Source organism: Canis aureus, chromosome 4 (genome assembly GCF_053574225.1).
Source record: "Canis aureus isolate CA01 chromosome 4, VMU_Caureus_v.1.0, whole genome shotgun sequence".
NCBI lineage: Eukaryota > Metazoa > Chordata > Mammalia > Carnivora > Canidae > Canis > Canis aureus.
In genome coordinates, this window is record NC_135614.1 from 24,733,248 (window position 1) to 24,755,769 (window position 22,522).

At 51.6% G+C, this 22,522-nt stretch overlaps 2 long non-coding RNA genes across 7 annotated transcripts; one reads left to right on the top strand and one right to left on the bottom strand.

Moving 5' to 3' along the window:
- Positions 1 to 360: 360 nt before the first annotated feature.
- On the bottom strand, positions 361 to 7,831 carry LOC144312335 (uncharacterized). 2 transcript variants are annotated; one of them, XR_013377811.1, is made up of 4 exons: positions 7,771 to 7,831; positions 4,850 to 4,977; positions 2,037 to 2,203; positions 361 to 1,159 (listed from the first exon to the last, which is right to left on the bottom strand). It is a non-coding gene; the product is annotated as an uncharacterized LOC144312335 (long non-coding RNA). The 2 variants fall into 2 exon arrangements; XR_013377810.1 differs by lacking the exon at positions 7,771 to 7,831 and having other exon boundaries at positions 4,850 to 5,890.
- Positions 7,832 to 7,851: 20 nt separating this feature from the next.
- LOC144312336 (uncharacterized) lies at positions 7,852 to 21,953 on the top strand. 5 transcript variants are annotated; one of them, XR_013377815.1, is made up of 5 exons: positions 7,852 to 9,518; positions 9,702 to 9,848; positions 10,531 to 10,660; positions 13,839 to 13,967; positions 14,125 to 16,613. It is a non-coding gene; the product is annotated as an uncharacterized LOC144312336 (long non-coding RNA). The 5 variants fall into 5 exon arrangements; XR_013377817.1 differs by lacking the exon at positions 10,531 to 10,660 and having other exon boundaries at positions 7,852 to 8,660; positions 9,155 to 9,518; XR_013377816.1 differs by lacking the exon at positions 10,531 to 10,660 and having other exon boundaries at positions 7,852 to 8,027; positions 8,460 to 9,518.
- The last annotated feature ends 569 nt before the right edge of the window (positions 21,954 to 22,522 follow it).

Genomic DNA, 22,522 nt, shown 5'->3' on the forward strand with positions numbered 1-22,522 from the left:
TAAGCATTCAAAACCTAGTTTATACTTATGGTACTTGCAAAATTTTCATCAGAAAATGACCTATATTTAGATTCCATAAAATTTGCCGTTGTAAAAGTAGATTTCATGCCCAAGGTGTTCCACACATATTTAAATGTTTTTCAATAACTACATTATCAATTTTTTCTGAATATTTTATTTATTTATTCATGACACAGAGACAGAGAGAGAGAGAGGCAGAGACACAGGCAGAGGGAGAAGCAGGCTCCATGCAGGGAGCCCGATGTGGGACTCCATCCCGGGTCTCCAGAATCACAACCTGGCCCAAAGGTGGTGCTAAACTTCTGAGCCACCCGGGCTGCCCTACATTATCAATTTTTAAAAACATTTTATTTTTAAGTAAACTCTACTCCCATTGTGGGCTCAAACTTACAAACCTGAGATCAAGAGACATGCTCTATCAACTGAGGCAGCCAGGCATCCCTGCTACATTATCAATTTTAAAATTTAAATGTAATTTGATTAGAATTAAATAAAATTTAAAATTCAGTTCGTCAGCAGCACTAATCACATTTCAAGTGCTCAACAACCACAGGGGGCTAGTGGTTAGTTAGCACGGCTCTGGGCCTTACCCCTTGTGAAGGTAGGATAGGCAAGGGAGGCCCAGTGGGAGGGATGCAGAGCCAACTGGGGACAAGCGGTGGGTGGGAAAGAGGGCGACAGCTGCCATGGCGGGCTTGGGCCCATATAAAATGAGGAGGGATGACTTGGTGGCCATGACTGCCACCAAGCATCATAGACCTGGCCCACTCATAAGGGGAGCACCTGCGATGGGTGTTCTGTAGGTCTGGGCTTCACCCCATCAAGGATGTGGTGACTGTCAGATTCCTGGGTTGAGCAAATGCTGGCTCCTCTCAGAGCTTCTATCCCCTCAGAACCACCAGAAAAGGATCCTGGGGGTGCATGAGGCAGGATCTGAGCAGGCTCAAGCTTGGCAGGTGGAATGACCCCCATCTTCCCTCTCTACCCGTGAACAGGTGGCATGGGGGTCAGGTGTGTGTGGCCTTGGTTAAACAATTCAGACATCTAGTATACCTCGGTTCCAATCCCACTTCAGCCAATCCCTTGCTGTGTGACCTCAGACAAGACGAGTCTCCTCTCTGAGTTTCAATTTTCTCATCTGGAAAATAAAAACCAACAATGGAATGTCGTGAGACTCTAACAATGTCTACAGAGTACCTAGCTCATAGTAAACAATCAATTAACACTAGCTATTCTTCCTAGATAATAGCCTTTTCCTGGGACAGACAGGGAGAACATGGGTGATCACTGGAAAGGAGACATCCTTTCAGGATGTGGCTGAGTGGGCCACTAAGATGTGGCTAAGTGGGCCACTAAAGGAGTGGGCTGTAGAAGGAGGACGTTAATCCTGGGTGGATGAGGGTTTCCTCCTCAGGGCTCCTCCACTTCCTCGGCATGACACCTACTGGCTTAACCTTCAGGAGTGAGGAGGAGGATCCTCCTCCCAGAGGTATCCGGTGCCCAAGCATGAGGTCAGAACAGCCAAGAGCCACCTTCCAGAAATGAGGAGGGTGAGTCAAACTGAATCAAGAGCAGGTGAGGGCACCTGGGTTTCTGGAATTACTCAGAATGACACTAGACACCAGGTACATGCCTGGTAGGAGTGATAGATGAACTGGACTCCAGGAAAGCAGGTGGGGCTGGAAACCACCCCAGACAAGGAAACAGTTGTGGTGGAAACTCCAGGCAGGCAGTGCGTGGCCTGAGAGGTGTCTGGGTATTTTTGGGTGGGGCAGCTCCAACTCCTCCTCCCAGTTAGCACCCTACTTGAACCAAGACTACGATCAGCCCCCAAAATCTTTGCTCTTTGGGTCCTCCCAAATGTGGAAGCTGAGACAGCCCCAAGGGGACCTCTGTCCTTTACCCTCCCAAAAGTCTTCCAGCTCTTGTCACTTTCTTCTGCCAACATTTCCAGTATTTCCTCTCATCTGTCACCCCCACCGAAATTGACTCTCCTAGAGGTAGGACAAACCTACCTTCCTCACTGCCATATCTCTTGGACGTAGCTCAGACTTTGGCATGCAGTTGAGTGCTTAGTAGACACTTGTGGGGCAACAGATTCAAAACCTGGATGGCTTCTCATTACATTTCTAACACTCATTAGGTGGCTGTGGGTCAGCCTCTCTGAGCCTCGTTTCCATCTCTGTAAAATGGGAAATACAATCCCTGTGAAGAACCTGGAAGGACCAAGTCAGGAAGCAGGGCGCTTCCCTATCCAGCTGGATCTAGGAAGTTTCTTATAGGTAGTACTTCAGACACAGCCTGTGAGCGGGTCAACTTACAGGAAAGGAAACCAAGGCACACAGACGTCATGCTACAGACTGCCCAGGGAGAGCTGGTGAGGTCTCCTTCAGAACCTCTGGTTAGATCAGTCTCACTCAATTTTCCTGGGGGTTTTCATTCGGAGCTGCCTATCCTTTCCTTGGGAGATGGCCTTTTCCCACTCAGCTCCTGTGTGGGGTTGGGCCTGGCTCCCGGTGGGAAGGAGGGTGCTGGAGGCTCCCGGTGGGAAGGAAGGTGCTGGAGACAACAGGAATGGCTGCCTCTGGTGCTGGCTGTTTGGAGTCAGAGCCACTGCTGTGTGTGTGTGTGTGTGTGTGTGTGTGTGTGTGTGCATGTGCACTCACTCTAACCATCCACTAGATCTTCACTACACCCCAAGATGGGTGCAGCCCAGTCTAGTGGTGAAATGCTGGGACTCTGGAGTTACTCTGGAGTCATTAAATGAGATAATGCATGTCACTCTTCCTAAGTGTCCATCTCCTACCTGAGAAAGTGGCCTATGGGGCTGATGCATGTCAGCACCTAGCATGGGCCCTGCTTACCATAAACACTCAAGAAATAGCAAGGTTTTTGTTTTTTTTAAAGATTTTATTTATTTACTTGACAGAGAGAGAGAGCAAAGCAGAGGGAGCAGGAGAGGGAGAAGTACGTTCCCCGCTGAGCTGGGAGCCCGATGTGGGGCTCGACCCCAGGACTCTGAGATCATGACCCGAGTCGAAGGCAGATGTTCAACCAACTGAGCCATTCAGGTGCCCTTGTTTTTTTGTTTTATTTTTAATTTATTTATTTTCAGTGATCTCTACACCCAACATGGGGCTGGAACTCATGATCCCGAGATCAAGAGCCACCTGCTCCAACCACTGAGCCAGCCAGGTGCCCCTGTTTATTTGTTTTTTAGACTATCAACCCTGTGAGAGCATAAGGGACACTTGTTCTGGTCATTGCTTACCCGTAGCTCTCCCGCCTAGTAGGTGTCCAGGTAGCTGAATGAATGAGTGGGAGGAAGGAGGGAAGAAAGAGAAGGAAAGGAGGAGGGAGGGAGAGAGGAGAGGAAGGAGTGGGTTTGTTTTGACAGCTCCCAGCTTCCAGGCCCCCCACACTCTCCCTCTGTTCCCAGGACACCAGGTCGCTGACCCAAGGCTCTTCTCACTGGGTGCTGTGTGGGGTCAGTCATCTCAGATGGGAATATTGGGTCAAACCCTGGATCTGCAAGCTCATCTATTGACTGAATTTAGCCTCCTCACTGTTCTCCTCTCACGCCCCCCCCTCTCTTTTTGAGACAGAGGTGGGGGTTGGGGAGAGGGAGAGGGAGCACCTTAAGCAGGCTCCATGCCCAGTGCCAAGCCTAACGCGGGGCTTGATTTCAGATTCTGACACCATGACCTGAGCCAACGTCAGGAACTGGACGCTTGCCAACTGAGCCACTTAGGCACCCCTCGGTGTTCTCCTCTAAAAATGAGGCTGCTTATACTAACAACTTTGCTGAATTATAGGGAAGTCCTAAAGATGTATTAAATCTATTTGTAAGCTGAAAAGTATTAATGATTATCTTGGTTGGGTGCATGGAGCGTGTAGGTTTGGGGACCAGACTTCATGGGTTCAAATCCCTGTTCTACTGCTTGCAGACTTTGGGCAAGATCATTAACCTCTCTGGGCCTCAGTCTCCTCGCCTGGAAAATGGGGTCACTCAGAGTAGCCACCTCACAGAGGGGTGAGAATTAAATGAGATAACGCATGAGAAGCTCTTGAATCAGTGGAAAGCACCTACTAGGCACTCAATCAACGGTGGCTGTGATGACGAAGCCTGCCCTCAGGAAAAATTCTGTGAACTACTTCTCACTACTGTGTGAATGAGTGATGAGACTTACCATGCTGCCTTTCTCAGGGGAATTTGACTCTTAAGGGGAATTAAAGGAGTGAAATCCTATCTAATGATGGAATTTGTTTTGTTTCTTAAGATTTTTATTATTTACTCGTGAGAGACCCAGAGAGAGAGGCAGAGCCGTAGGCAGAGGGAGAAGCAGGCTCCCCCGGGGGAGCCTGATGCGGGACTCGATCCCCGGACCCCGGGATCACAAGCTGAGTCAAAGGCAGATGCTCAACCACTGAGCCCCCAGTTGCCCCTAAAGATGAAATTTTTTTTATAGTAAAGGAGGTACATGGGGGTAGAAAAGGATCTTCTGAGGGCATCTCAAAATCACCATTGCTACCTATACTGCACGAATTCTGCTTGGTCCCAGAGAGACCACATACAGGAAAAGGGAGAACATTGTCCTAGACCCCAAGGAATCTCCCCTCTGCTTGGAGAAATGGGAAGCAATTAGACCCCAGGACAGTGCGTAACTCCAACTAAGGTCTGCCCCAGTGGGGCAGGTAATAGCCCAGGCCCAGCTATCAGAGAGGCTCCTGGGATCCTCCGGGAACAACAGCAGCCAGGGTGGGAGGTGGGGATAGGTTCTGGATGTGACCTGGGCCCTCTCCCCGCAGGGCAAGGGAACTTCCTTACCTTCCACATCCGGGCTTTCTCTACTGGGCTGGAACCTGCAGGCGAGGTGTAGAGGAATTAGGGTTCTGCAGTCCGACTGCCAAGGCTCACTCCCTGCCCCAACTCTTCTCAACCACGCCACCTATGACCTGCAAGACACGGGTCGAGTTAGCTGCTAGCACCCATTCCCCCATCTTTTCTGTTCCTCCTTGGGAGAAAGAGTCCTCCCTCCTGCCCTTACAGCCCCTTGGTACAGGCGAGGCTGCACGTGACCAGGCCGCCAATCAGTGCCATAGCTTCCCTGGTTGTGCCTTTTGTGAGGTGGTCACATGACCCTCCGCTAGCCTGTGTAATAGAGTAAATCCCGAGACTTGTGTTGCAATTACCAAGACCCTCTTTTTTCTTTTATTTATTTATTTATTTATTTTTTTAAAGATTTTTATTTATGTATTCATGAGAGAGACAGAGAGGGAGGCAGAGACACAGGCAGAGGGAGAATCAGGGTCTCTGCGGGGAACCCGACGTAGGACTTGATCCCAGGACCCCAGGATCACACCTGGAGCTGAAGGTAGATGCCCAAACACTGAGCCCCCCAGGTACCCATCCAAGACCCTCTTTTATACAGAACTAGGCCTCAGGATGATATGAACCTGGAGCTGCTCTTTGAAGACCACTCATGGAGCCCAAATGTGGCACCAAAACGGCGAAGACAGAGTGGAGGGATTCAGTCTTTATGACATTTTGGAGTCTCCAGATCAAGTCATGCCTGGATTTTTCAGTTTTCTGAGCCAGCAAATTCTATTTTTAGCATAAACCAGTTTGAGTCAAGTTTTCTGTCATTTGCATCAGAAAGAGTCAGAAATTCACACGGTGAACTTTCTTAACTTCTCTATAAACTTCAGTTTGAACATCTGCAACATGGGAATAACTGCCCACAGTATTTTTCAAGAGAAAAAAAGGGTTGTTGGCAGCCCGGGTGGTTCAGCGGTTTAGCTCTGCCTTTGGCCCAGGGCCTGGTCCTGGAGACCCGGGATCGAGTCCCACGTCGGGCTCCCTGCATGGAGGCTGCTTCTCCCTCTGCCTGTGTCTCTGCCTCTCTCTCTCTCTCTCTGTGTCTCTCATGAATAAGCAAATAAAATCTTAAAAAAAAAAAAAAAAAGAAAGGTTGTTCTGGAATGATTAAAAGGATTGATCAGGGTTCAACACTTAATATAGAGCCTGACAGGGGCACCTGGGTGGCTCAGTCGGTTAAGCATTTGCCTTAGGCTCAGATCATGATCTTGGGGTGCTGGGATCGAGCCCCACCCCCACCCCATCAGGCTCCCTGCTCAGCAGGCAGTCGACTTTTCCCTCTACCTCTGCCCCCTACTCGTGCTCTCTCTTTCTCTCTCTCTCAAATAGGTAAAATCTTTAAAAGAAATATAGAGTCTGACATATGTTAGGCACTCAAAACATATCAATTTTTAGGTGTTCCTTAAGTGTTTGTTACAGATTCTGACTCTGGCCCCCCGGGAGTGAACTGCAAGGGCATTTGGGCAAAAGCCTCTCCCTGAGTGTGTGGTCCTTGGAAAGCCTGGTGTTTTGGGGTTGGGATGCCTCTGGGGGGTGAGGGATACTCGGTACGGAGGGCCACCTGACCCCTCCAGAGCTCAGCAGCACCAAGAAAGGTTCTAGTGGGTGTGCTGATTACTTTTCCTAATCCTCACACTCTAATCAAGTCCATTTCGCAGATGAGGGAGATGAGGCCCAGGCTAGCGCTCCCCGCGGGGCCCCTCCCTGGCGCACAGGGTGCCGGCGGGTCGGGGTGCTCTCTGCCGGGTCAGGGTGCTCTCTGCCGGGCCTCAACCCCAATCAGCCTTAGTTCAATGGGTCCGTTATTGTTAAGCGAGGCTTCCAGGGGTGATTTTAGGCGGTTCTGAAAGAGCAAGCGGAGTTCCAAACACCCTCTTCCCTCTCTGGGGAGGGCGGGCTCTCCCTTCTTTAATCTGTTGTCCCCTGAAAAGGGAACTTTCCAGAGAGGGCGGAGGAGGCCGCGAAGGCTCGGTTTCCCCTCTCTGATCTGTTGCAATCAGGGCACTGTCACCAGTTAGCGGCGGTTTACCCCCAGACAGAGTCTGACGCAGTTTTGCTAAAGGAAACCACGCAAGTCTCCCAGCTTGGCGCGACCCTTCCTTCCGGCGGCGGGGCGGCGGGGTGCCGGGGCGGGGGGGCGGGGGGTGGGGGTGGGGGTGGGGGTGGGGGCGGGGTGCCGGGTGCCGGGTGCCGGGGCGGGGGTGGGGCGCGCCTCCCGCCTGGCTGGGACGAGCTCCCCGAGGCGTCCCCCAGGTAGCCTCCGTGAGCCTCAGTTTCCCCATCCGTAAGGTGCGGGGGAAGGTAGCCCCCCCCACCTCTTTCACGGTCGTCTTGCAGGCATTTAGGGGAGGGAGCTCCCGGGGTGCTGGGCGCAGGGGAAGGTGATGGGACCCTCCCTCCTCGGGAACACGGAGAGGAAGGCCGCCGTGTGCCCGGTGGCGCTGCGGAGGGCAGGGCGGGGGTGCGACCCGGGCGCCTCCCCGACCGCGAGCCCGGGGCCCGGCGCCCCAGCTGACCTCCGCGGATCCTCCCCACCCGCTGCCCTAACACTTCTGCACCGCAGCCTCCTCCCCGCCCCCGGCGCCCGCGCCTCCGCCTCCGCCAGGCAGCCCTCGGGGAACTCCCGGCTGCCGTCCCAAGGAGCCCCCCCGCCCCCCGCCCCGCCCGGCCTCTCTGGCGACCCGAATTGCTGGGAAGAAAAACTGCTTCCTTCCCGGCCCAACAACCCAGCTGTGCGTCTACGCAGCCCCGCCCGAGAACATCCTGCGAGAGGCTCGCCCCCCCCCCCCGCGCCCCGCGGCCCTGAGAGGTGGGTCCCCGCGGGCGGGCTTCCCTGCGGCAGAACCAGCCCCGGGGGCCCCTCAGCCTGCCTCGGGTTGGTCCCTGCTGGCGGCGAAGGAGGGATGGCGGCCTCAGCGGCCAGGGGAGAGGCGGGGGGGGGGGGGGGGGGCTTCTGGTTGCCGCGGCAACGGGGCGCTGCGGCTCTCCTGCCCCGCTGGGTGGAGCCCGCTTTTCCCAGAACCGCGTTCAGTGGTCCCAGCTCCGCCTCAGGATGCGGAGGGCCCGGGAGGCCAGGACGCGGACCCTTCTCAAATGGCAAGAGTGTGGACGAGCCCATCGTCCCAGAGTGAGCAGGAGAAGGCTGCCTAGAGCGGGGGCACCGGGAACAGGGTTCTGTGAGAAAGGACAAAGAACCCCAATTTCCTGCCGTGGACTGGACACAGCACTGCAGGGGCAAGGCACAGGATGGGGCAAATTTAGGTGGGAATAAGTGGGGTAGGTGCTCAGCAAGCAGGTCAGGGCTTCCCAGGAAAGACCCCTCCCCCCCAGGGAAGGGTGGAGGACCAAGATGAGCAGCTGCAGCTGAACTGTGGCTCTCACACCGTCCTTCAGTCCCAGGCAGGAGGAGAGAACCTAGGGTCACCTAGGCCATTCCCTTGCCTTCGGGCAGCTTGCACTAGGTCTTAGGTATAGTCACATCCGGTCTTGGGCATTCATTAACTTCATACTCTTCCCAGGGAAGAGGAAGGTGACCTGGTTCATTGTTCCCATTTCACAGATGAGGAAACTGATGCCTGTCTAGTAAAGTATCTCATCCTTGGGCCCTAGGGCCTGGCATTGGCCCAAGCAGGACTGTCCAGGCCTTTAATTCCCTGGTGTGCCGGCTTGGCCAAGGACTCCCATGCCATTGTTCTGATGCTGTCCACCCTTGCTGATGAGGCAGGGATGTTGGAGCCAACTGAACGCCATGTTTAATGAGGTAGGTGAGCCAGGACAGAGAATCCTGCTCCCGCCTCTGATGGCCCTGGGTAGGGGTGCAGCAAGACTCCCAACTCAGTCACTCTGGGAGGGAGTCCAGTGTCGCCCCACACTCACTCCTGGTCTCAAAGCCCATAGTCCAATGGGGAGACAGACTTGAAGTGACCACATGGGGTGATAAAGGCCGAGGGGTAACATGGATAAAGCATAAGAAAAGGGGTGCCTGAGTCTGCCCAGGGGAGCCGGGGGAGACCTCATGGAGGAGGCAAACACATAAGCCTTTGCTAGGCAGACAAACGAGGGGAGGGCATCCCAGGAGTTCGGAGCAGCATTTGCAAAGACCTAGAGGCCTGGCCCAGCGTGGTGCTCCGGGGAAGCCCCAGTCGGAGAGTCTGGAGTGGGGCTGTGGCAGGACCCTGGCTGTAGAGTGAATGCTCACGGCAGGACCGTGTGCCTTGCAAGTGGGATGCTTTCGACCCCCTTCTGAACCATCAGGCACCTGCAGTTGCTTTTCTCTAGCTGGTGGATTACTGGAAGCCTACCTCTGAGGACCCTACTTTGAGAAGCACTGATGAGACACTAACCACGGCAATCTACGGCTACATGCCAACATGGATAAATCTCATGGGCGTTATGTTGAGAGAAAGAAGCCAGGGATCAAAGAGTGATTCTATATGGCCCAGTATATCAAGTTCGGAAATGTGGAGAACTCATCTCTGCTGTGAAGGACAGTGGTTACCACTGAGGAGTGTAAGAGTTCTTGAGGAGGGTCTCCGGGGAAGCAGTAATAATATTGTGTTTCCTGTTGGGTTCACAGATGTGTTCTCTTTGTGAAAATTCATCCAGCTATATACTTAAGGTTTGTGTATTTTTCCATATGCAGCATCTACTTAAATTAAAAATAAAAAAACAAAACCCAAGTTGACTGCTTTCCATAAACACTGGTACAAATGTAGATGCTAAAATTCTGTGATCACATACTCGGCTGTAAGCCAAGCATCCAGATGATGTAGCATTTGTTTATACCGATTTTTTTTTTTAGATGATTCCAAAATGAAAACATAGGCATCTTAAAGTCTCATAGAGATATCTCAGACTCCAGAGAACTGGGTGTACAGACACCAGGGTTGAGAAACTCCAGTTCAAGAGGAGGTATTACGATGCTCGCTACTGGGACTAGGCATAAAGGGTAAGCGAGGGCCTGGAGCCCCTTCCCGGAGGGAGGTAATGGGGAAGTAATGTTTTTTTCCAATAAGATGCCTGGTTCCTGGAGGCCAAGGACCCTCAGGCAGAGAGGACCATTTCCCCCACTGCCCTAACGTAGACAAAGCCCTATGATAGCTGGGACGGCCGTGGGAGGAGGGTTTCCCTGGCTCTGCTGTGAGGTCCTGGAGAGCAGGGGCCTCTTTCACTCACTCTGTGTCCTGGTGCCCAGCCAGGGGCCAGGCACACAGGGGCTCTCAGATGACCTTCTCTGCCAGGCCTCTTTGCTTAATCCCATGTTGACAGTGGAGGAGAGGGATCTGTTTGGGAAGCTGTGAATTCCACAGCAAAGCTAACAGACCATAGCTGGGCAATGGTGCAGGAGGGACTCAGGAGGGGGGTCAGGGTTGTCTAACTCCCTCTGGCAGGGGAGAGCTGGACAAAGAGGGGCTCTGAGCCCTGGAGACTACAATACGGACAAGAAATCCCCATCCTTGCTAGAGCTGGGAACAGCCCAGCTCTGGGGGGGGGGGGGGGGGCGCGGACTGTTCTAGAACCCAGAGAAGGCTGCATCTGGGGGCAGGGCACTCAATCATTGTCTCCTCCTGTCCTCTGAGACTTCACTTCTCATCCTTTGCCTGACTCAGCCTCTCTTGCCCACTCTGTAGAACCAGCCTCCTTCATTCTCCTTGGCCAGCTCTACTCTGATGGCATTTCTCAAGGCACCCTCACAATTTTGGCCCTAGCCTCATGCTACCTAGAGTATCATTTACTTGATATTTTTTCCGTAAAACGATGGTAAGTTTTGTTGCTGTTGTTATCTTAACATGCCCCTGTTCTAAGCAATAATACTTACAAAATCCTGGGGGCACCTGGGTGGCTCAGTGGTTGAGAGTCTGCCTTTAGCTCAGGTCATGATCCCGGGGTCCTGGGATCGAGTTCCGCATCAGGCTACCTGTAGGGAGCTTGCTTCTCCCTCTGCCCGAGTCTGTGTCCCTCATGAATGAATAAATAAAATCTTTAAAAAACTACCCATAAAATCCAGGATTTGATGTGCTTTTATTTTTTTTCTAACACACATTAAATTTAAATTTTATTTATTTTTAAGATTTTATTTATTTATTCATGAGAGGCACAGAGAGAGAGAGAGAGAGAGAGGCAGAGACAAGGCCAAAGGAGAAGCAGGCTCCATGCAGGGAGCCTGATGTGGGACTCGATCCCCAGGCTTCAGGGTCATGCCCTAGGCTGAAGGCGGCGCTAAACCGCTGAGCCACGCAGGCTGCCCTAAATTTAAATTTTAAGATATGTGTTCTAGTAGCACCTAAAATTATCTTTTGTACCACCCCATTGGAAACCATTTTCATACAATGGTTCGGCAAGGATGGGTGGTTGTTATTTATTAATGATAATTACAGTCTCACGTTGCTGGTAAGTTTTATGCCTCATGCACATACTCATACCTCGTTTGATCCTCTCAGTTCCTGCACTTTGGATGTCATCGGCCTCATTTTACAGGTGAGGAAACTGAAGTTCCAAGAGTAGTAGCAACTTGCCTGGGGTTCATAGCAACTTAGGACTTTGGTATTGATTCAAGGCTCTGGTGGTTCTTGACCTAGCATGAAGGCAGGGAAGCAAGAGCCATTTCCCTGTCTCCAACCACAAGAGCCACAGGATGGAAACTCTTAGCATAAAAAGTTTGGATTAGACATGAGGAAGGACTTCCTGGCTAGGAATGTTTAGACATGAGAATGGCTGACCAAGGAAGGGTGTGGAATACCCAGCTTCCTAAGTCCTCAAAACAAGATAAAGGCTTACCCGGCTGAGATAATTCTAGTGCTGCCTGGAGACAGGGGGATGGACTGGATGACCTCTCCAGGCCTCATCCAGCCTCAAAGATTGGGTGCGCCCTGCCATCAAGGTGGCCATCCCTGCCATTTCCCCAAAGTATCTGTTAAACAAGGAAAGGCAGGTGGAGGCCCCCATGGAAAAGAACTGGGAAGACCCAGGTCTTGGCTCTGCCCCTGGGAGGGAGGGGTTCCCAACAGCAGCCCTGAGTGGCAGGAGCCCCCATTTCTTCCTACCCTGTGGGGGAGCTCAGCCTGGAGGAGGGGGTGGGTCTCCAAGGCAGGGATTAGAAGATGTGGCTGCCTGCAGAATCACTGGGGCTGCTCCTCCACCTGGGCCAGGGAACCTGCATTTCTTTATTCCTCCCCAAGGGATTCTTTTCAAAATTCCCTGATCTAGGAAGTCAGACATATGCTGACTTCAGGTGTTGCTTCTCCAGGAGCCAAATTACATATATTTTTTGAGAGCCAAAGTGTTTATTTCTCAAAGCAGAAAGGACATTATCTTCCTTTCTGACGATCCAGTAATACATGCCCGACTGCTTAAGAAAAATCAAATAATATAGGAAAGCATAAAACTGGGACACCTGGGTGGCTCAGCGGTTGAGCATCTGCCTTCGGCTCAGGGCGTGGTCCTGGGGTCCCTGGATCGAGTCCCACATCAGGCTCCCCACAGGGAGCCTGCTTCTCCCTCTGCCTCTCTCTCTCTCTCTCATGAATAAATAAATAAAATCTTTAAAGAAAAAAAAAAAAGAAAGCATAAAATTGAGAGTGAAGTTACCCAAATGTCTATCTTCTATAAAATAATGCCATTGACATTTTGGAGCATATCCACCCAAAATGTTTGTTTTCGTGGCAAAATACACGTAACATAAAATGTATTGTTTTAACCAGTTGTAAGGGCACAGCAATCATTTACTCTATTTCAATTCCAGTATAGTTAACGTACAGTGTTGTGTTAGTTCCAGGTGTCCCACATAGTGACTCAACCGTGAATCATATTTTTATAAGGCCTCCCGAGGATAGGGCTAGCAGTGCAACTTCAGACACCACATGGGCCAGGGGAAGGTGGTTTGGGGTGAGGATCCTCTGACGTTGCTCATGTGGATGCACAGAGGCAGCCAGCCACTGTAGGGCGGTGAGGGTGGTCCTGTTAGAATGGGACAGCTGGGAAGAATTCTATTTGAGCGTAGAAAGGAAAGCGGGTCTGTCTCCTGGCAGGGCCTCACGAGGAGAAGCAAGGGCCGTGGTTTTGCTGAACCGCCGCAAGAGATGGAGAGTCTGGCCCTTGCCAGGGGATCTGTCTGTCCGAGGCCAGGAGCCTTGCTCCAAGGTGTTTTGCCCTTGGCCTTTGGGGTGAGCGGAGCTGTGAACCCTGGTGGACAAGAAGGGACGGGACGCAGCAGCATGTCGGGCACTCGGCAACCACCCCTGGCCAGTGGCAGGCTGTTGGCAGTAAGGGGGCAGCCGGCAGGACAGGGAACAGCTGCGCCAACCTCCCCCCAGCACCAAAGCTTCCTTCCTCCAACCCCACGGAGGGCAGAGGGCGGGAGGGCAGGGGAGCCTCCAGGTCCCAAACTAGGATTTCAGAGGGTGCCTGGGACACTCTGAATCCAGAAACCACAGGCATTGATTTAGCAGCTACCATGTGCTGGCTTCGAAGGATGCCTGAACTCAGAGGACCTGCACCTACCTGGGCAGGCCGCTCCCTCGCTCCGGTGCGTTAACTCTCCCCTCGTCTCCAAATCCGGAGGGATGGCTCTCCTTGTTGATCTCCCGTGGCGTTTCTTTTTGAAAATTTTATTTATTTATTGACTTGACAGAGAGGGCGCACAGGCAGGCAGAGCAGCAGGCAGGGGGAGAGGGAGAAGCAGGCTCCCCGCTGAGCCGGGAGCCTGATGTGGGGCTCGATCCCAGGACCCCGGGATCATGACCTGAGCTGAAGGCAGATGCCATACTGACTGAGCCACCCGGGTCCCCCTCCCACGGCATTTCTTAGGTGCCCTTACACGGCCTCTATCACGCCCCTGTCTCTGTATTTGCCCTCTGTGCACCCCCAGTGAGCCGTGAGATCCCCAGGGTAGCTACTACTGAGTCTTCCTAATTCCCACTGTGCCCAATCCACTGCCCAGCACAGAGCACATTTGGGGCTACCTCGCCGCGGGGAGGCCTGTGTGAGGGGCCCTGGCAACAAGAGCAGTTGGAGCTCTGGAGGAGACAGTGCTAAGCTTGGAGCTGGCCTGGAAGGCTTCCAGGAGGAGGTGAGGAATATGTGCGAGGCCTTGGGGGTCAGCTAGTGGGGAGGGGGCAAGTGGAGGGGCCTTGTGCGGGGTGTGCCTGTGGGGGAGTGATGGGGTCCGGCCCAAGCCCCAGGAAGGGGCTCCTGTGGGTGATTTCTAGGTTGAGATGTCCTTGCAGGCTTGCACCTGTGTCTGCCAGGAAGCCAGCGAGAGACTCGAGAGCCTCGAGAGCCTCGGGGGCTCTGGTTACAGTCATGAGCCGGGATGGTCTCAGGGGTGCCTCCTCTTCCAAGAAGCTGACTTTTGAGGAATCCGCCCGGGTCAAGGGGGTCACGATGTGTTTGCACCGCTTCAGCTGTTGATTACACCTCCATCCGCGCCACTAGCAGCTCCCAAAGGACACTCTCTTCCTCACAGCGTGTCCCTGCTCCTGTTTTTCACGTTTATGGGCATCAGGTGGTTTGCAGAGGGATCCACACCCAGACATTCGCACCCAGTGAGGTCAGCTGGGAAAACAGCAGCTGCCAGCGGCCGCCCCTCGTTCTGGAAGCTGTGCGCTGGGGTGGAGCGGGGGCAGCAGCCCTGGCCTTGGCCCGCCCCTCCCTCCCACCTCCCCCTGCCCCCAGCGCTCCTCTCCTGTCCCTGCTCCAGCCTCACGCCTGCCCAAACAATTGTTTATCAACACAGACCAGAACATTCTGCTGCCAGCAGAAACACACATGGCGATGGCAGTGCCATCCCACGCCCTGCTGTCAACACACTCCCACGCACTGTTTGCCGCTGTCAAAGCTGTGCTCACACACACATTCTCGCCCCCTCCTGCCAACACAGCTGTTCCCTGCTGCTTGGAACCGGGCCCTCCATCTCACACGACACTCGGGTTCTCTGTGGGCTTTTCTCCTGTGGACTCCTGGTGGGGGTGCGCACCCGTGCACCAGGCCAGCTCGCACTCTGTCCCCTGACCTGGGCCCCCCGTCTCTCCACCTGCTGTTGTGTGACTTTGGGCGATTGGCTTAGCCTCCCTGGGCATCAGATGCCTCGATCTGCAGAACGGGGACCATTAGAGAGAGCGGGGGGGGGGGGGGCTCTCTCTTCCCGGAGGGAGGCTCGGGGGCAGGCGAGGGAGCCCGCATCCAGGACGCGCACCTTCACTGGAGCTCTGGCGGGGGTGATGCCAAGTGTTGCATCCTTTCTGGAATCTGGCCATTGGTTTTCCTTTCCCACGCTCGGCTGTCGGGCTTTGCCTCGTGGTCACGCCTTCCTGGCCGTGACCTTGAGCCAGGCACGCCACCTGTCCACTTCTCATGCCCTTGCTGGTGAAACGGGTATAACGACTGCCCGGCCAAGCCCGCAGGCCTGCTGCGATGGGCTCGGAGAGGGGTTGCCATCGGTCCCGGCCGCAGCCGCAGGGCATCGTGGAAGAAAGGGATCTGAACAGGGCAGCAGCCAAACTTGGACATTTTCAGCTGTTCTGCACCACCCTGCCTCTCCTCGGTCGGTCTTCTAGCCAGAGTCAGTGTTTCCAGTTGGGCTTTGTGGGGCTGCCACTGGCCCCAGAGGCTACGCTGGCCCATCTCTGCCTCAGCTGGCGGCCTCACCCGAGCCTCCACTGACCCTGACGTGCTGGGGCCCCTGGCTTGCTCATCTCCACTCCCTCCTTCCCCCCCCCAGGGCCCAAGGAACCCCCACCACGCCCCTTGCCCTGTGCTGCCCTCCACCCCGTCCCCTTCACCAGGTCGCTTTCAGTCTTGTCCCTTCAACCCTGCCTTTCCTTCTGCTCGGTCAGCCCACTCTAGGCTTTTCTATTCTGGGAAACAGGTGTATGCAGAAGGGAGGAAAACACATGTGATTTGAGATGCGGGCTCTGCAGTGGGCCGAGCATCAGGTGGGGCCGCGGAAGAGATCTGGACTTTTCCCCACCCTGTAGCAACTTACTTCCTGACCCCTGATGAAATTCGGTGAAATTGCGAGAGGGCAGCTTCTGGCCTGGTCCCTGCTCAGAGCTTGTGGCTTCTCCCCATCACTCAGAGGGACTTCCCTGCTCTGACCACCCGGGGTGGGGGGCCTGCGTAGGGGAACCATGGCAAGTGGGGCACAGGGCAAGAGCACACATGGAAACCCACATACCACATTGTCTAAATAGTCAATCAACATTTATAATTCAAGCTAATAAGCTGTCAAGTCCAATGTTGTATTTTCCAACCTCCCTAAATACATTGTCAGAATGACCTGGAAAGTCAAGTTTGAATCTAGAATTCTTGGGCTCTTTGGAGTCCTCTCCTGAACGTGGGGACATATGGGAGAGCCGAGCTGGTGGTGTGACCACATGTGTACCAGGGGCTCTCGGGCAGTCGGCTGATTTGGCACAAACACAAACTAGGTTTTAATCTCACCAATCATCTTTTTGCTTTTTATTTTCTCCTAGGCCCCTGGAGAAAATAAAAAGTATGCACAGTGGTGAAGACTTATGTTCCAATCCCCGGGCTGCCAAAACTGAGCACTTAATCTCTTTGAGTCTCAGTTTCCCCACCTATAAAATGGGACTAATGATACCTCCCTGATAAAGTTATTGCGATTATTAAAGGAGGTAATCCCTGTAAAGCCCTTAGCATGGTCCTGCAACATAGTAATTGCTCAATAAATTGTGAGCTACTATTGCTGTTATAATTTCTCCACGTGTGGGCAATGATAGCATCAGAACAGGAAGTTGTCTGTCCTGTATCTTCTTCGCACACATGGTGAAACAGGTCACTCAGCTAAGCAGAAGCAGATATGGAACTAGGCCCTCCAGCCTTCCCGTAGTCTCGGGTTTTGTCTTAGCTGAAAATAAAAAAAACGGCTGTGTGTCAATGTGAATGCAATTCATATCACTGAACTGTACGCTTTTTAAACAGTCTGAGCTGTAAATTCGATGGCATGTTTACTTTACCACCAGGTTTGCTAGAGTTACCAGAACAAATGACCACAGACCGGGGGGGGGGGGGCGGGGGGGGCGCTAAACAACAGACATTTATTGTCCTGTTCTGGAGGCAAGAAGTCCAAAATCAAGGTATGGGTAGGGCTGGCTTGTGCTGAGGGCTGCGAGGGACAGTCTGTCCCAGCTTCTGGTGGTTTGCTGGCGATCTTCGCTACTTCTTGGCTTGCAGGAGCATCAGCCCAATCTCTGCCTCCATCTTCACATCGTGTTCTTCCTGTGTGTGTGTGTCTCTCTCTATGTGACCAAATTTCCCCTTTCCATAAAGTCACCGGATTAGATTAGCATCCACCCCATTGACTTCACCTTAACAAATGCTATCTGCGATGACCCTAGTCCCAAATAAGGTCACAGTGAGGAGTAGGACTTCAACATAGGAGTTTCAGGTGACACAATTCAACTTATAACAAACACACACACACACACACACACACACACAAAAACCACTAAACCGAGGCTACTTTGTACTCAGTATCAGATTACAGGCAGAGGGAAAAACACCTTTTGTGAAGTGTCAGGGCTTTGCTCATAGTAAGTCTTCAAAATGTGTTTCTTGACTAGTGTTAAGTTAAATCTGGTGCCGAGCAGCTAAAACGGCTGGAATCTTTCCAGTTTTCAGGACTCTAGCTAGGAATCCTCTCTTGGCCATGAGCTAAAAGGATTTTTAATGATCAGTACTGTTTCCAAACATGTACTTAGTAAACTCTTTAAAAATAGTTGGCTCTCTATGGTTAGCTCAACTCCACAATCCTGGACACTATCTTGTTTCGACTATTTCTATCTTCAGAGAAGAGGTGAAATTCAGCTAGTTGACTTATTTTGCATGTGAATAAGCTTATTTTATTTATGTGTTTCCCCTTCATGTTTTACTGAGAAAGTCTTCAGACATATAGAAAAGTTGCAAGAATGACACAATAAGCACACAGAGACCCTCTGGCTGGATTCAACTATTGTTTTTTTTTTTTTAAGATTTTATTTATTTATTCATGATAGTCACACAGAGAGAGACAGAGAGGCAGAGACACAGGCAGAGGGAGAAGCAGGCTCCATGCTGGGAGCCCGATGTGGGATTCGATCCCGGGTCTCCAGGATCGCGCCCCGGGCCAAAGGCAGGCGCCAAACCGCTGCGCCACCCAGGGATCCCGGATTCAACTATTGTTAACTTTTTGACATATTTGCTTTATCTGTACCGTTTTTGTTTTTGGTTTTTGGTGTTTTTTTTGGTGTACCATTTGAAAAGAAGTTGCTGGCATCATAATGTTTCACCGCTAAATACTTCAATATGAACTCCTCAGGATAGGAAATCTTCTCCTAAATGATCACATATTTTTAGTAATTTTATTTCATTTAAAAAATTCCATGGGCTGCCTGGGTGGCTCAGTTGCTTAAGCATCTGACTCTCGATTTCGGCTTGAGTCATGAACTCAGGGTCGTGAGATCCGGGCTTGTGTTGGGCTCTGCGCTGGGTGTGGAGCTGCTTGAGATTCTCTCTCTCCCTCTCTCTCTGCCCCTCCCCTCTGTTCAGAGACCATGCTCTGTCTCTCAAAAAATAAAATAAAATAAAAATTCCAAATATAATTAATATATTAACATATAACATGCGATATTAGTTTCAGGTGTACAGTATAGTGATTCAACAATTCTATACACTATTCAGTGCTCATCACAATAAGTGTCCTGTTAATCCCCTTCACCTATTTCACCCATCCCTCCCATCCACCTCCCCTCTGGCAACCACCAGTTTGTTCTCTATACCTAAGTCTGGGGATTTTTGGCTCTTTTTGTGATGGTTTTATTTCTTAAATTCCCACATATGAAAAAAAATCCACATATGAGTGAAATAATATGGTATTTGCCTTTCTCCGACTGACTTATTTCACTTAGTATAATACCTTCTAGATCCATCTATGTTGCTGCAAATGGCAAGATTTCATTCTTTTTTATGGCTGAGTAATATTCCATTGTATAAACATATTACATCTTTTTTTTTAAATTTATTTGAGAGAGAGAGAGCACTCATGTGAGTGAGGGGATGGGGCAGAGGGAGAGAGAGAATCCTCAAGAAGATGCTCTGCTGTGCACAGAGCCTGATGCAGGGCTCGACTCCAGGATCCCAAGATCATGACCGGAGCCAAAATCAAGAGTCAGACGCTTAATTAATTAATTAATTTGTTTGTTTGTTTATTTATTTATTTAAGAGTCAGATGCTTAATTGACTGAGCCACACAGGTACCTTCATACCACATCTTCTTTATCCATTTATTGAAGGATGGACCCTGGAGCTGCTTCTGTATCTTGGCTATTGTAAATAATTGTTCCATAAACATAGGGGTGCATATATCTTTTTGAATTAGTGTTTTTGCATTCTTTGGATAAAAACCCAATGCTGAAATGACTGGATCATATGATAGCTCTATTTTTAATTTCTTGAGGAAACTCCATACTGTTCTCCACGGTGGCTGCACCAGTTTGCATTCCCACCAACAGTGCACGAGGGCTCCTTCCCTCCCCCTCCTTTCCAACACCTTTTTCTTCTTGTGTTTTTGATTTTAGCCATTCTGATGAGTGTGAGGTGATATCTCATTGTGGTTTCGACTAAATGATCACATTTCGATTCTCTCATTGAGAAAACCAGCAATAGTTCCATAACGTGATCTCATATTCAGCACACACTCAACTTGATTAGGCTGATTTTTCCAAAAATTCTGAATCTAATGAATTCCATATCTGTGAGGCTTAGGGTCTTGACAATATTACCCATGTAACGAGACATTTTGGAGCTCTCGAATTTGTAACCCAGTGTCTAAAACTTTATCTGGGCAACACACTTAACTTTTTTTGTTTTCATGTTTTCTCCTTTCACTGGCAAGCTATTGAATGCTCAAATGCACTTGGGGCCAGACACTCGTGGAATTCCTTATATTTGAAGACAATGGCCTTTCCAGGAGCTACTTACAGGAGGACCTGTTTGGCCTGGGACCTCCCTGCGGGAGTGGTCTTAGGGAGCTTGCACTGAGGCAGGCTCACCCTTGACTGGGGTGGAGATGCTGCAACTGGGCTCCGCCCCCTCCAGAGCTGGCCAGGTTCCAATGGGGCACGGTTGCCACTGCTGCCCTTGTGTGGGGCCCTTTCTGGGGAGTTCCAGATGGTGGCACAGAGGATTGTCCTGGCCTCCAAAAAGACTGCTACAAATCAACACTGAGGGAGGAGAAAGATCTCCTTTCTCTGTAAACTCAAGAGTTCAGATTTAAGCCCTAGGTTTTAAAAACTGTTTCACAGTAAGGAACAACGTTAATTAGTAGAATAATGTAAATAAAAAGGGGCCCAACAAGGATAGAGGGTGGGGTGGAGTATCTGGACCCTGTTTCCCTGCTGCCTTCCTTTTCCAGCCTCCAGGCTTGCTCAAGCTTGGCTGCAAGTTCCAGCCAATGTATTTCTGGTTGGGACAGGAGCCAGGGGTCAGATAAAGTTCCAATGTATTTTGCAGCAGGCCTGACACTTTGCCCAGTGCTCTGGGCCTGTGACAGCTGCCAGGATGGTATGTTGGGAAAACCAGGCCAGATGGAGCTGGTTTAAGTGAGTTTGAAGGAACAGGCAGTTGACTAACCAGACAGCTCAGCAACAGCCAGCTTGGCAACACCACTGAACCAGCATGGCTGCATGGACCATGGAGCACCAAGCATTCTCCTCCCAGGAGGCCACAGGCAGCCACCATACTAATCCTCTGGCATCTCAGGGCCCAAGATCTCTACTCGCATCTTATGGTCTTTAGTAAGACAAGGAAATGCTCAACACAGCCAAGCCCTTGGCGTGCAATATCTACTCCAATCCTCACAACAGCTCAATGAAGCAGGTACTGTCACCATCCTAGCCACACAGGTAGTAGCTCAATCGCATGGATAACATACACTCACTTGTACCGGGCTGACTTCTCAACACTCGCCATGCATTAACTAGTTGACTAGGGCAACTGAGGCATAGAGGAGCAAGGCCAGTTGTCCAAGGACACACGGCTGGTGGGTGTGGACCTGAAACTACCAGAAACTGAGTGACTCCAGATGGAGGGTACATTCCTGGACTACCCCCAGGGTTTTTCAGATGGGGAACCGGTTCTGGGACAGACAGGGGAAGGGAGGCCAGGCTGAGATGTGAAACTTGAAATGAAAGCAAAGGGCCGTACTCTTTTCTGCTTCCTGACAAGCAGAATGACAGGCACCCGTGGGAATAGAAGCTCAGACTTCTGACCCTGAGCCCTTTGCCGCTCTTCCTTCCTCTCCCCTGGCCCACTTGGTCTGAATCGTGTTGCTTTAGGTCCCCCGGGGGTGAGGCACCATGGTCCAGACAGCAGGCAAGTGGGCAGGTTTGGTTCACGCCAAGTTGTGTCTGACCCTGCTCAACGCCAGCCACCCTGGGGGCGGTGAGAAGCTGCCCTGTGTGCCACCCACAGCTGGGACTCAGTGTCCTGAATCTGGAAGGAAGCCCACTGAGTCCCACTTGCACGAAGTCGGAGCTTCCTGTCACATTTCAGCTCTGCTGATGGCCTGAGGCAACCTGTGGTGATGTCACTTGGCAGGTGGAGGTGGGCTACCCGGCATCAGTCCTGCTGTCCTCACCGTCGTCACCAGCACTGCTTTCACCTGCACAAAGTGGACAAACTCATGTGCCCAGAGGAGCTGCTGGGGCCACCCAGCAGCCCACAGACTCATTGCCTCTGGGCTGGACTCTGAGGAAGGAGCACCAGGCCTGGCTTGGGAGCACCCGGCTGCACGCTCCAGGCAGCTCCTCTAACCCCAGGGCAGGAGCAGAGAAGACTTCCAGAGGAGATGATGTCTAAGCAAGGTTTTAGATACAGATTAAACCACAAAAATGTTTGTATCCTACTCCCCAGAGGTAGCTTGGTGTATCCCATCTTGACTTTTCTTATGTTTACAGACATATCTATGCTCCTCATCCACCACTACCCCCGCTTTTGTTCATTAGAAAGGGACTTTCTTCTGGAATGCCTGGGTTAAAAGTCCAACTGGTTTTTTTTTTTTTTTTTGGGACATTTATTTATGTTAGAGAGAACACAAGCAGGAGGGGCAGAGGTAGAGGGAGAGAGATCTCAAGCAGACTCCCCATTGAGTGTGGAGCCTGACACGAGGCTCAATCTCAATCTCCCGGGGCTTGATCTCACAACCCTGAGATCATGAGCTTGGGATCACAACCTGAGCTAAAACTAAAGGTGGGATACCCAACTAACTGCACCACCCAGACCCCCGACATGTCCGACTCTTGATTTTGGCTCAGGTCATGATCTCAGTGCCGTGAGATTGAGCCCCCCGTCGGGCTCCCCCTGGGCATGGAGCCTGCTTAAGATTCTCTCTCTCCCTCTGCCCCTCCCTGCCCTTCCCCAAAAAAGAAAAAGAAAAAACGGGATTTTCTTCGCTTCTCACAGTACCAGAACACTTTTCCATGGAGGTATGTACCCACTTAGTGGTTGCCTAGTATTGCATCCAGCTGTACATGGTTTGACAACACTGGCCTCCTACTGGTAGGCATTTGGATTATTCTCAGTGTTTTTGCTAATCCATCATCCATCCTTTCTTCCTTTCCATAAAAC